The sequence below is a fragment of the Leptidea sinapis genome, chromosome 4 (assembly GCF_905404315.1).
Source record: "Leptidea sinapis chromosome 4, ilLepSina1.1, whole genome shotgun sequence".
Classification (NCBI taxonomy): domain Eukaryota; kingdom Metazoa; phylum Arthropoda; class Insecta; order Lepidoptera; family Pieridae; genus Leptidea; species Leptidea sinapis.
In genome coordinates, this window is record NC_066268.1 from 9758945 (window position 1) to 9773542 (window position 14598).

General features: G+C 39.2%; 1 long non-coding RNA gene across 2 annotated transcripts; it reads left to right on the plus strand.

Annotated features, from left to right (window-relative positions):
* Positions 1 to 1293: 1293 nt before the first annotated feature.
* On the plus strand, positions 1294 to 8763 carry LOC126979856 (uncharacterized). Of its 2 annotated transcripts, none has more exons than XR_007732893.1 (4): positions 1294 to 1555; positions 2662 to 2869; positions 7535 to 7619; positions 8480 to 8763. It is a non-coding gene; the product is annotated as an uncharacterized LOC126979856 (long non-coding RNA). The 2 variants fall into 2 exon arrangements; XR_007732892.1 differs by having other exon boundaries at positions 7535 to 7614.
* The last annotated feature ends 5835 nt before the right edge of the window (positions 8764 to 14598 follow it).

Below are 14598 nucleotides of genomic sequence, written 5' to 3' on the forward strand. Positions count from 1 at the left end.
AATTTTATGTAGGTTTTCTTGATTTTTCTCTTAAATTTTGCAGATTAGTTTTTTTTTAAATACAGGAAAGTATTTAGGAAATTCAGTATTTTAGGAAATAAAAAATTACGTAAAATAAAGAAAAATCCTAATCTAAATTATCAATTAAAATAACAAAATATGTCTCTTTATTTTTGTTTGACAACATAAAATTACATAGAAATAGAAATAATTACAAAATATACACTACTCGCTTGTGTATACGACTGTCGCGCATGCGCACGTCTCATTTAACGGTTTTATTCCACGGACTTTTATAAAAAAAGATTTTACTAACACATTTTTTTCAGTTCGGTCCCGCAGCAAAATCCCTATCTCCTCCAAGCCTGCCGTAAGGAACTTCGTTCCAATATCTATGCTTTATTTTTAAATCTGCAATAGATTTATTTCCTGAACAATTAGCATTGACATGTAGAAGCGAAAGTATTATAGGTTACAAAATGTATCTCGATTAAGTAGGTTCCATATCATCTCATTCATAAATATATAAGAAATATAATAGACTTGTAGGCTTGACGATACCGTTGTTAAAAAAGGTGGACGTCTTCCATTTGTAGATATCAGTTGACTGATTTCGAGCTCTCACAGCTCACATCTCCGCTACGCAGAGCTCACATCTCCTCACCGCTACACATATCCTCTCCGCTTTGGTGAAAATACCCTGACCGCTTCACAGCTAATCTCCTCTCCTCTCTCCTCTCCTCTCTCTATTTTGGTGGAAACCCGGCCTGATACTTTACGTTTCGTCGTGCTGGAAGCCGGCATCTACACCGGAGATCTATGTCTATCGCTTACGGCTTCGATATTGTCACTTGAACACGCGTTGGTATTGGCAAATTAACTACCAAACCCGTCGACTCAAATTTATTCACCAAATCCTTATTTGCGGTCTCAGAAGGACGAAAATGTTGACCGAAAAATTATATCCCCAATATTATGAAATCTAATTTTAACAGGTCCTATTTATTTTAAATTTTAAAAAATAAAGTAATAGTATTTTATTGTGATTTTTAAGTAAACTTCTAATACTAAACATTGTCATGTGTTACCGGTATGGCTATGTGGAAAACGAAAGTTCTTGAAAATTCTATGCCTTATAACGTAAGTTGATGAAAATGTCATTTAAGCCTGATGGAGTTTTATCGAAATATATGTTTGGAATATTTCACTGAACCATAGAGAACCAATGACAATGTATTCGCAGCATTATGTGAATCAGATAGATTTGTCGCAGACGACAAGATCTCATTTTTATAAGTGACATATTGTCACACCGTAAAGTAATAATAATAATGTCTGTTCAAATGTTGTTATAGAAATTTTAAATCTATTTTTTTATATACATAAACAAAGATAAAATGAATACCAAACTTTTCTGAAGCAACCAAGCAGAACGTGATTGTGTGCGGACCAGCGGCTATCGGCCGTACCGATGCAGTCGGAGAGCTTCCCGATGTTCAAGCTGGCCACACTCCTGGCCCGGCGGATGAGCTCTCCCATCGCCTCTAAGATCAAGGTGAAAATCCATTACATGTTGCTATCTCTGAACAATGTGTGTTACCCTAGTCTTCATTTCATAATTGTTAGTCTTTGTCTGCACACTGATCCAGCCGTAATAATGTGTGATAGCAGGACTGATTTTTACATTATTCTAGACTAATCCAGCAATAAAATCTTATAATTGAGACCTTTGGTGCGCAGCACTTTGGAGTATAGCAGTATTCTATTCTGGAAGCCCCACTGTGGCGTATAAATAGTAAGCGTGGATAGTGTACAGAAAAAATATGGCACCTATCCTTTGGCTACGAAACTCCCAAGTCAGCTGTTTGCTATATTTTGGTTTAGAGACTTAATAACCGCAGAAAACTTCAAAACAGTATATTTTTGTAGAAACTTGTCAACGGAACAATCGACAGTCCTTTTGTACTAATATTACTATCAAAATTTAATATTTATAGTTCCCAGGAGTTCTCTTGAACCAACATACAATAAATATGCACACTATAACATTTGGATATTCTCCATTTGTAATGAAATGTGAATGGTCAAATCTGGGCCTGCATTTTTATTTGAACAGAATTCAAGAAGTTACACCTTTGTTCAAAAGCTACACCGCAGTTCATAACTAATAACAAAAATTCAATTTGCCCGTTACTGGAAAACACAGGGTCCATATGGATTGCAAAATATTTGATTAAAATGGTTGCGGTCTTAACACGCTAGTGGTTAGCTAAACAATATTAGAAATCCCTCCAATCTTTTATGACTACAGGCATCGTCATTCTGCTCCATAAATCGGGTAGTAAAACGGAACCTAGAAACTTACGACTAATAATATGCTCAACCACAATTCATAAGCTCCTTGCATCCATATTGACATCAAAACTAAATAATCATTTTTATGACACAGCGAGTGAGCGTTGCAGCAATTAATAAATAAGTAATAAGTAAATAAAGAATAAGAATGTCCCCGCACCATAGGTATTGTAAGTGGCAACCTAAGAGCTATTTGTAGTGGTGGAGGTTTTTTTGTGGGAAGTTCTCGATTAGTTGATTGTTATTATTAGGTAAATCATATTGATGCTTAGCAATGTTGCGCAACACGTCAAAGTTTTGTTAAAGGATATTGCGAAGACGAACCCCCGCTTCGGCACCGCTGTGTGCGTGCGCACGGCGGAGCTATTTCACCGCGTGGAGTGGAGTGTGCGGCTGTGGCGACTGCGGCTGGTGGGCGGAAGGAGTGCGGGGGGCGCAGCAAGCTCCGTGCTGCGAGCGCGGGTGCCGCCATTGTCACGAGCGCGTGCCCTCGAGCTCGGCGGGGACTTGATAGGTAACCCTGACACCATCACACACTAGAAACCGAGGGGAGAGTGGGGGACTGGGCCAGCTCAGTGCCGCGACTATGACGAGTGCGCGCCCTAGAGCTCGGCGGGGACTTGACAGATAACCCTGACACCATCACACGCTAGGAACCAAGGGGAAAGTGGGGGACTGGGCTAGCTCAGTGCCGCGACTATGGCGAGTGCGCGCCCTCGAGCTCGGCGGGGACTTGACAGGTAACCCTGACACCAACGCACACTAGGAGCCGAGGGGAGAGTGGGGGACTGGGCCAGCTCAGTGCCGCGACTATGACGAGTGCGCGCCCTCGAGCTCGGTGGGGATTTGATTTTTTTTTATATGAGAGGGGGCAAACGGAAGACCGCTGCCGGTAGTTGATTCAAAAAAAAGGCGCGGTTGTGGAATGCCAGACGTCTACGTGATGCGGATGGTACTTTGCACGTAATGTCCGGTGGTGGAATTCAGCCGCTGGAATCAACCCGAACAGCTCCTCTGAGCACTCCCCGTGATAAATGCGGTAGAAGATGCAGAGAGAACCCACATCTCTACGCAATGCTAGAGAATCAAGCCGATCGGAGATGACTTGATCGTCGATGATTCGAGCCGCTCTTCGTTGTATGCGGTCAAATGGAAGAAGCTGGTACTGGGGAGCACCCGCCCAGAGGTGAGAACAGTACTCCATGTGAGGCCGAATTTGCGCCTTATAAAGTTGCAGGCGGTGGCTTTTAGTGATGTACTGTCTCACCTTACTGAGTACACCAAGCTTTTTTGAGGCCAGCTTGGCCTTCACTTCCAAGTAACCACGGAACTGAACGTCGCTCGATATATCGACGCCAAGTATGCCAATACAGGCTGTGGCAGTTAGAGGAGGTGGAGGTATTTAGTGGTGAACGCACAAACTTGTGTCTTCTTGGGGTTGAATTGGACTAAATTTTGTCGGCCCCATTCCGAGACTTTGCAAAGCATAGTCTCGATTTCAGACACAAGTTTGTTCCGGTTCTCGTCGACGCTATCCCGGGACATGTTGGCACGGCTGGTGTAGGAAGCATACCCTGTGCTGTCGTCTGCATAGCAATGAATATTGCTGATTTGTAGCATATCATTAATATGCAGAAGAAACAGCGTAGGGGATAGCACGCAGCCTTGCGGGACACCAGCGTTTATGGGTTTTAAGTCGGAGCATGCACCGTTGATAACAACCTTGATACTCCGATCAGCCAAAAAGCTAGTGACCCATTTGCACAACTTCTCGGGAATCCCATAGGATGGCAGTTTCGCTATAATCGCTTTATGCCACACCCAATCGAAGGCCTTCGCTATGTCCGAACTCACCGCCAACGCCTCTCCCTTCGACTCAACCGCTTGCGCCTATTTATGGGTGAGGTATGCAAGAAGATCACCAGCTAAGCGACCCTGACGGAAACCGTACTGGCAGTCGCTGATCAGCTGGTTCCCCTCTAGGTATCCCAAGAGCTGGCGGTTGATGATCGACTCCATTACTTTAGAGAAAATGGAGGTAATGGCAATGGGGCGGTAGTTGGACGGATTTGAGCGTACACCTTTTAACTTCGCTGGAATTCATATGCTTAGATACCACCGCATTGACCCAAGCTTGATAGCACTCCTGCTCTCGGCGACAGGCTATTTTGCAGGAGCGGTCAAACCATGGTTGGGTCCTATCACCGATGGGCACAGAGGAGGATGGAATGAATAGTTCCATACCTTGCAGTACCACATCAGCAACAGCGTCAGCAGCGGCATCTGGATCTCCCAGCGAAAAACAAGCTTCCATGGATAGGATGCAAAAAAGCACCGCATCTCGTCCCACTCTGCTGACCTATAGTGCCACACGCGGCGACATCCTAAGAATCGGGGCTGTGTTAGGCGCGTGATCGGCACGGTGCTCCGGATCAGGCAGTGGTCCAACGATCCCAGAGGAGGGTCAACGGAAACTAGGTAGCCGTCCGGATGTGAGGTCAACAGAAGGTCCAACAGTGAAGGTGTATGATCTTGCACATCTGGGATTCGCGTTGGCGCAATAACCAGTTGCGTCAGACCATATGCTAAGGCGAAGTCGTGGACAGATCTCCCTGCATGATCGGTGGTACGTGAGCCTAGCCATTCGGCGTGGTGGGCGTTAAAATCGCCAAGAAACACGATCTCTGCAGTAGGGATCTGCTCCAACACGGAATCTGTAGCCATTTGGATGTGTTCAAGGAGCCGGTCAGTCTTTGTGTTACCGCTATGGGACCTATACAGGCATGCGTAGATTCGCGGATGGTTATCGCAGTCTACATGCAGCCAGATGATGGATAGGTCCTGTCCTTCAGGAAAACTCAGGCGTCGAGAACAGACATCCTCCTTGACGTAAACGCACACGCCAGCCCGTGGTATAAAGGAGTATGATAGGTATGGTATGATAGGTAACCCTGACACCATCACACACTAGGAGCCGAGGGGAGAGTGGGGGACTGGGCCAGCTCAGTGCCACGACTATGACGAGTGACTTAATAGGTAACCCTGACACCAACGCACACTACGAGCCGAGGGGAGAGTGGGGGACTGGGCATGCTCAGTGCCGCGACTATGACGAGTGGGCGCCCTCGAGCTCGTCGGGGAGTTGATAGATAACCCTGACACATCACATCATTCATCATTTGTAAAAATAAAAATATCCTCTACAAAGCGACAAAGATGGCGAAGAACTTGTTCTTATACCCCTGGAGAGCAAGAGCAAGCTCTAAAATAAAAAAGAAGCTTTTGTGGACGTCAATATTAACTAAATGTAAATCAGATATAATTAAATTAAAGGTTTATTCCAAAAGATTAAAATCAATTATAATACTTACACAGAGATCTCAAAATAACTATATAATAAAAAATTCCTCTAATAAAACAAAAGCCACTTGGAATATAATAAACGAAAGCTTGAACAATATCTCTAGAGAAGACATAGATGCCATTAGAATTGGATCAAAAATTGTCACTAATCCTCAAATGATAGGGCAGGCATTCAACGATTTCTTTATAGATGAGATTAACAACGATTGAAAAAAAGTGGTTATAATGATAACCCCAAATACAACACTAGACACCATCAACCTAACTCACTGTATTTAACCCAACATGCTCCTATGACGTTCTGGGTGCAATAAAGTCATTAAAAAACACAAATAGTAACGGATACGATGATCTAAATACAACAGTTATTAAATATGTGGTTACCAAAATAGCGACAGTATTGAGTTACACTATGAATTAGTGTATCGAATATGGTATATACTCAGATAAAATGAAACTTACGATGATAAAACCTATTTTTAAAAAAGAAGACAAACTGGATATGTAATTTTATAGGCTGATAGGCCTTCCAATGCTGATTAAATATCAGCATATTCAAAATATGCTGATTCCAATCTTATCAAAGGTTTTAAAAAAATTATACACAAAATCATGTATTCTTACTTTGAAACATTTAATATTTTGACTAAAGAGCAAGTAGGCTTTAGGAAATATAAGGCTATCAATGAAGCAATTGACAACTTTTTGGAAACCGTAATGACTAGCTTAGAAAATAAAAAACGAGTGACAGCAATAGCTATGGACATGACCAGAGCTTTTGACTATGTGGACCATTTCATACTGATCAATATATTAACTAATAATGATCATTAATTAACGTATGGCATAAGAAACAATGCTCTTAATGTAATTAAATCATATTTATCTAGTAGACAACAATTAACAGAAATAACTAAAATAAATCTTATAGCTAAAACCAAAATGAAATATTTATCAGACCCCCGGAAAACAACATTTGGCGTGGCCCAAGGCAGTATTCTGGAACCACTGCTTTTTCTTATTTATATAAATGACATTCCTCAAACATATTTATTGATATATAGTACTGCCATATTTATTGAATACAATCCATTAACATAATATGAAAATTACATAAACAATTCGCACGAACAAATAGAGTGCTTAAATTTTAATAATCTAAAAATCAATCTTAATAAAACCTGCATAACGAAATTTGCTTACAAAAACACACAATCTTATGGATTAAATATGTGGATGAAGGAGGAAATTCATAATAAGGAACGAAGAGAAGTCGACAAAATTCTTGGGCATTTATCTTAACCACAATCTATCATGGAGAACGCACATAGATTATGTCAATAAAAAACTGAATAGGTTCTCATTTGCTCTACATATGCTGAAGAAAGTAGTTGATATGACTGCGGTGTTAGCAGCATATCAAGCGTATGTAGACAGCACCCTGAGATATGGGATACTATTCTGGGGTAACTGTCAAATTAGGACAATTTATTTCGACTTTTTAAATTTTAAATATGGAACTCACCGCGTAGTTGTTGCGGCTTATACCACTTAAAGAAGTTTGCGCAAAGTTGACACTGGCTATTTAGAAAGTTACATGGCCGCAGCATTTTTCTTAAATAGTTGTTTTTTTACATAAAACTCTTCACAGCTGACAGCAGTTCTATTTTAAAGTTCATTCCGGCCCTTAGGTGGAAAGTAATTTGTATGAGTTTTTCCCTCTCTATGGAGGGAAGCAGCATTTTCCACCCAATAATCAGAACAAGACAACATTACTTTCCGAGTATGAGAAGTGAAAAGTAAATTTGTGTTTCAGGTGAAGCAGCAATATTTGCTCTAGGTTCGCTGATCGTCATATATGAAGTTAACCGACAAGCAGAAATCAAAGAAGCACATGTAAAGTAATTCGTATCATAATTTAATTAATATTAATTACCTAGAAAAAAAATCTGTTTTCGGCGTGGGGCTAGTACCCTAGATAACCTTAGAGCCAGAGAGTTTTTATGAAACTGTCAGAAGACCCTACAGATCGTTTTCACCTTATCAAGTTGAGGGATCGAATTCAGGCAGTATTCCTGGCAATTTTGGTATTCTGTTAATTGTTATAACAATTATTGAGGCTTGATTTTTGCAGCCACACTTCGTGGTTGTAGTATATATAGCCTGGTAGCTGCACCTCTAACTCTAACTAACTAAGTATTGGGACTAGACAGTTGTTCTCAATTGTACCCATACATCCGAGGAGGCAGGTCTAACCCAGCCACATCTGAAATTTGTGAAATTTAAGGAGGGAACAGTGTATTACTGCTGCCTCGATGGGAACAAGACACGAGATATCAGACTTTATGGTCGCCACCAATTTCAAGAATGACATGTAACAATCCTTTGGCCAGCATTTAGTTATTCAACGATGCCTTGAAGGGTTAGGTCAAAAAAAGCAAAAAATGTGAAGCAATTTTTTTCCAAATTTACAGAATTTTAAGAGCGGATGTCTCGGAAACTATACAAGATATAAAAAAACTTGATGGAGTAAAACTTGAAGCAAATTTAATCAGATTTCATTTCTTCTCATTCTTCATTTCTTCTTCTTCTTTCTTTCACCCCTAGACTGAAGGGCTACTGGCAGAGACTTTTTATGTTCACCTCCTAATAAGTCCAAGCAACTGTACGAATTCAAAAATTTAAATCCAATCATTAACCTCTATACATCTTCGTTGACTGGACTATGATATGTTTTTTTTTTACAAAATATTATTGTCAGGTCCTAGAAAAAAAATCAAAGTGGATGGTGATTCGGCTATCGCTAGAGGAACTCAAACGAGAGGTGATGCTGCAACAGAGCGAGATTGATAAACTTCACCAAATATTGCTTCGGCTGAGTTCGGAGGAGCCCCACACGCCCAGTGGGGGCCGAAACCGTCCGTTGCCGAGCGGGGGCCGATAGCGTCCATAGCCGACCGGCACCCGCCATGGGGAAAAGTTACGTAACACATGATTCCAAAACCATCACACAAGCATTCATAGAGATTTGTACTGATATAAAAATTTTGGTAACTTCCATGTTTTTTATTTTTGCAACTTTTCATGAAAAAAAGTTGAACCTGGTAGCCCTAACATGGGTAACAAGGCAACTCATAAAAGTAATAAAAACAAAATAGACCCATACAGTTTAATGTTACGGCTACATCCATAATATTACTATATATATAAGACCATTACTTATTTTCTTGTTAAAGCATAACACAATTTGATTCATCTAAAACAGTTTTATTTTATTAAATACAGCTAAGTTTTACATAACAAATATGACTATGATCTAATTATGGAGGTACTAACCTAAAACAGAGAATCGAACATTAAATGTTCATGCTTTACTATTCTTATTTTAAAAACTTAAATCGTCTTTTGCACTTTTAAACTGAAGCAAATTAACAAACACAACTGAGTTTTAAAGAGGTTTAAAAAAACTTTTGTAATTTAATTATCCGTAACTACTCAATTTGAACAAAGAAAAAGAATGACGTCCTCACTGGTGGCTCAAATGTCAATGTCTGTGTCAAAGTCAACACAAAGCTTACATATATATATTTATATATATATATATAATCGACAATTGCCTGGTTCCAAAATAATTGATAATTTATACAAAATTTAACATAATTATTTTAACTTGGTGCCACCACGAGCTGGAAATACGGCAGGCACTGGCACTTTTTTTCAATACAAACTTTAACAGAATACTTTTGAGTTTGAAATATAGACGGATAATTTGGATGCCTTCAACATTTGTATTGTTATGCAGATGACCTGCTCAGAAATCTTCAACCATGGAGCTAGGTCAGCCACTCGCCTGTTTAAGGCTATTATATTTTCTATTATGTTTATATTCTCAACTGAAAATTTTTGAACAAATTCCATTGTATTATAACAATAGAGGACCTTGCAGCCAATTAGTACGACGAATCGATAAACGACATTGTCGGATGCAAGTATTAGTTGAGTCCCGACTGAGAGTGAAGCCGGTTACGAGCTAAGTTAGCCGGATAAGGGTGCTGATTGTTTCCAATCGATGCAACAACTACTTAACAACACTAAGTTGCTACTTCTAACTTACTGACACACACTGAACCAGACTACAGAACGCAGTATGCAGACTATCAGCGTTGTTATTGTGCTCACGTCGTCAATTACTGTGAAATAGACCTTGTCTGCTGTTTTGTAAAATCTTATATAGACCTGCAAAATTTAAGGTATTTTAGGATTAGGAGACAGTTCGACGTAAGAGAGTCTCGCTGCCGTTTTACGAAGATAGCACAGACGGGCAACACTCGACAGGCTTAGTACCATACTCGCACAAAAAACCGGCGTGAAATAGCGTCCTCATACCGCCATGTTTCGCAAGTTAGTATTAGGACCAAAAAGTATCTAAATACCACGTATTTTTGTTATCATAAAATAAAAGGTCTTAATTACCAGGTCATAAAATCCAAAAAAAAATCATAAAATAAAGGGAATTTGTTTGAATTTAAGTGCGTTTTTATGGCTACGTTTAGTTTAGATTTTATAATTTTAAACCAACCATTTAAATAAAGTTAGCGACAAAAATTAAAATTGTCAGATATTCTTTACGTCATGGAGCGACGTCATTTGACGGGAAGTAATCAATCTCAGGTAATTTGGCATTTTGGCATTCATAGAAGTGTTATTTGTCGCGTTTGGTAGCGGTACAATAATACAAGGGAACCCACTGAACAGCATTCAGGCCGTAAAAGGAGTACAACCACTCGGCAAAACCGGTACATATAACAGACTGCAAGAAGCCAGCCGATGTTAACCGCTCGAGAGATAAGTTTGAGGTTACAAAATTCAAGTGGTGTTGATGTAAGTCCCCAAACTGTGCGAAATCGACTGCATGAGTACGGCGTAGGCCGACGCCCAATTAGGTGCCCACCGATACGTCACGGGAATCGCGCTCGTCGAAATGAATGGTGTTGAGAACGCAGAACATGGACCCAGGATCAATGGGATAAAATTATGTTTTTCGATGAGTTGCGATTTGGGTTTAGGCCTGATACAAGAAGGGTGCGAGTGTACTGTCGGCCCGGAAATACTAAAAGGCTCAGGTGCATTCAGGAAGTTCATCTATACAGCGGCTCAACAGTTATGATATAGGCGGGTATTATGAAGAACAGGCGAACTGAGCTCGTTTTGTAAATGGAAACATGAACGCTGAAAATTACGTTGAGGATATTCTCAGACCTTATGTCCATCCATTTGCACAAACCTTTGGCTCCGATTTTACGTTAATGCATGACAATGCGCGTTCACATACAGCTCGGTGAACCGGTAGTAATACTTGGCAACGGAGAACATCCGGGTATTGCCGTGGCCTGCACAATCGCCAGACCTCAACCCCATCGAGCACGCATGGGACATGCTCCAGAGACGTGTTTTGAAGGACTTTAACGAAGTGACAACAACCCAACAGCTGAAGGAATTGCTACAATTCCATTGGGAGCGAATACCGCAAGATGACATAATCAGTCTCATTAATTCAATGAATAATCGTTGCCGACAAGTTCTGAATAGGAGAGGAGGACATACTTTGTATTAAATAATCCTAAATTTTCACAATAAATTCATTTTCTTTAGAAATTTCATTTTGTTAATAAAATGTTTAGTTGCTTAGTTACCTTAGTTTCTGCAGTATATTCTAATATTGTTAATTTCTGTTATTAAAAGAATTTATAAAGACAACAGCTGTTATTTTTACATCATAGGACCCTAAAAATATTATTTTAAAAATAAAATACAACGTAGTAATGTGAAAAACCATGCTAAAATTTAAATTAGTACATGTTGCTTCGACTCTTTTGATGTGTGTATTACGACGAAGTATATTCCGGCTGTTTGAAAGCCAACAGTTGCATTCTGGCTATCGCCGTATTTCACAAGATTAAAGCCGTCATCTGTCAATCTATCAATGATTACACGTTTCTTACAATCAAGTGAATCGCTTTTTTATTAAAGAGTTTTCCTAGGCTGATTAGGACTAACGCCCATAATCTACGCCCACAAGCCAACAACCCCTTAGCAACGTTATCTAAAAAAATATCTGTATTTTTACGAAATTCCACCCTCAACAATTTTTTTATTATTAACAGAACAACGTCTGTCGGGTCTTTGTGTTTCATATTGATACTATCAATATGAAACACAAAGACGGCGTTGGATATTTTATTCGTCAGCAATCACAGTAGGTACAGACCCCCCATAATAAAAGCTTAAAACCGTTGAGTTTGGTTTTCTAAATGCTATTGAATGATTGAATGTGTGGTGATCATTTGATTAATAACAAAAACAAACCACGCAGAATGCTACAAGTAAATAGACTTGCAGTGGTAAAAAATAATAATTAGGATCTAATAACATAAAAAAATACAAAAAATTAAAAAAACAAATATAATATGTATAATATTTGAGTGATTATCTTAATTTAAAAGTAGCAGTTATTGTTATCAAAAGGAGCTGACTCAGCGTCATGCTGCGTTGGTATTATAACAACACATCGCTGATTTTCAGCAGCCCCCATTAACTAGTATTGTTAAATAATATTTTTGTTTCATTAAAGGTTCCGTTATTTTTTTTAAAGATGATAATTTAAAATTTGGTACTACTGTTCAAAATATTCTATTCATGGTCCAACTCTATGGGTCATTGTAACTCTATGGGAAATCCATAGAGTTACAATGAAAATGAGATTAATTCACTAGACGATGGGACGTGCGGGTCCTCACTAGATCTCCAGAGGGTTTTCATTTGTTAGAAGCTGCCATTATTGGACTTTTTATACTTGAACATTATTGGATTCTGAAAGCCCGGGGGGAGTGTAATAAATAAGTTTTAATTTTATTATTTTAGTTTATAATATGAAAATACAAAACATATTTTTTTAAAGATTGTTTAAATTTAAAATCAGTATTTTATATGCCACTTCGTTGCCATCTTATGCCATCGCGTCATGTATCGGTTGATGTAGAAAATTGAAGTTAGGAACAAAAAATTGTACAAGTAGTTATTTAGGGGCGTCCTTCCTTGAATTTAACCTTAAGGGTAAAGGTGGCTAAAGGTGCAAAATCAAGGTTATATGGTGGCTGCATTAAAACTTTCTTTTTTCTACCCTGTGGTAAAAGCTTCATTCAGTTATATTATTGAATTACAGTTTACCAGTGGGAGCCTCCTGTGCACAGGATGCCGGCTAGATTATGGAACTAGCTTGCAGCTAACCTCAACGGTACCTATTTCTGCCGCGAAGCAGTAATGTGCAAACATTATTGTGTTTCATTCTGAAGGGTGCCGTAGCTATTGAAATTACTGGGCAAATGAAACTTAGTAGTTTATAGTAGTCTCTTTTTTCTCTCTCTTTGTGACGAGCGCGATCGTAGTGCCGCTCAGAATATTCGGATTTCAAGAATCCTGAGCGGCACAGCATCGTAAAGGGAGAGCGTCTCACGCCTCCCAATATAAGGCGATAAGAATGACTTATCGGGTATAATGGGACTGCTTCAGATTATTGAAAGCTAATAACTGACAGTAGAAGGTAGTAATTTAGATAAATTACTACCTTCTCTTTCTCAATAGAGATCTAAGTATCTGTAGATAATATATTGAGAACGGCCGTTAGTCTACTTGTCATTCAAAGCTAACAAACCTTATTCACGATATGTCAGTGTCTCACAAGAACGTGAAATAGGGAATCTTTATTGATAAAGGCATACGGAACCTTTCAACATAAAAAATTACTATTTCATATTTTGATAGTAAAAAGCAATAAAATATTATAGTTTACCTGATTAATGACAGTAAATTGTAAAAAATGGAAAACACTATCTTTAAAACAACCGACTTCAAAAACTGAAAAGTATGAAAAGCTTAATAAATATGTAATTTGATATACCTACCTCTCATGTAAGTTTTATACCTATAATATCATTAAATACTATTATTTGTGTGCGCCATCTAGTGACAGTAGAGGAAAACATAGCGCTCTTTCGACGTCATACGAATCGTTGTTAACTTTCACGCGATCGAATAGGTATAAAATCTCACAATTGGAACTCTTTAATGTGACTGAGGATTACGAAGTAGTAAAACTGCGTTATAAAATTTACTTAAATTGATCCAAAATCTAAAACTTTACTCATGTAAAATTATTTTACCGGAATAAAATAGTCGCCATCTATCGTTACCTGTAATAACTACGCTCACACCGATCACTACTTATGTAATTGGTTTACACATCTCACGAACCTGCAATACTTACTAATTCGTACTCCACTAATAGAGAGCGGTGAACACAAACACTGCGTTACCCTAACTCTTAGATAATTTATATGTCTAGATAGAGCCTCTTGCTGCTAGACAACCAATGAATTCCTCCCAATCCGATAAGTCCGCAAAGTGGCTTTTTATCTGCACAACCGTACCTTTTGCGGACACGAAGGTGTCCTCTCCTCTCCACGGATGGGGTTCTACAGGGCTCTGGTTTCTATACATATCGTATACCAACGATATTCCCATCCCTAGTAATGAAGTACAACTCTCTCTCTCTCTTTGACGATGAGACCGCCCTCTACGTCCCGTCCCAACAGATATCTTCAGTCCTCTCCAAGCGCCAACGCTCAGTTAATGAGCTAGGTGCCTGGTTTTGGAAATGGCGTTTAGAGGTAAACCCGGATAAAAGCTACGCTGTCCATTCCGATCTTAAGCGCAGAATGAATGAATGGGTATTCATCTATAAGGCTACCCTATCCCTTTCAGCTCCACAGCCAAGTACTTGGATGTGACCCTCGACTCCCATATCACCTTAAGGCATCACGT